The sequence below is a fragment of the Hylobates moloch genome, unplaced genomic scaffold (genome assembly GCF_009828535.3).
Source record: "Hylobates moloch isolate HMO894 unplaced genomic scaffold, HMol_V3 SCAFFOLD_12, whole genome shotgun sequence".
Taxonomy (NCBI): domain Eukaryota; kingdom Metazoa; phylum Chordata; class Mammalia; order Primates; family Hylobatidae; genus Hylobates; species Hylobates moloch.
The window spans coordinates 29,466,479-29,467,089 of record NW_026652287.1 but is presented as its reverse complement, the minus strand read 5'-3'; positions in this window follow the sequence as shown (position 1 = coordinate 29,467,089).

The following is a 611-nucleotide window of genomic DNA, read 5'->3' as shown; positions in this document are numbered from 1 at the left end:
GAGCCAAATCATGAGTGAACTCCCATTCACAATTGCTTCAAAGAGAATAAAATACCTAGGAATCCAACTTACAAGGGATGGGAAGGACCTCTTCAAGGAGAACTACAAACCACTGCTCAATGAAATCAAAGAGGATACAAACAAATGGAAGAACATTCCATGCTCGTGGGTTGGAAGAATCAATGTCATGAAAATGGCCATACTGCCCAAGGTAATTTCTAGATTCAATGCCATCCCCATCAAGCTACCAATGACTTTCTTCACAGAATTGGAAAAAACTACTTTAAAGTTCATATGGAACCAAAAAAGAGCCTGCATCACCAAGTCAATCCTAAGCCAAAAGAACAAAGCTGGAGGCATCACGCTACCTGACTTCAAACTATACTACAAGGCTACAGTAACCAAAACAGCATGGTACTGGTACCACAACAGAGACATAGATCAATGGAACAGAACAGAGACCTCAGAAATAATGCCGCATATCTACAACTATCTGATCTTTGACAAACCTGACAAAAACAAGAAATGGGGAAAGGATTCCCTATTTAATAAATGGTGCTGGGAAAACTGGCTAGCCATATGTAGAAAGCTGAAACTGGATCCCTTCCTTA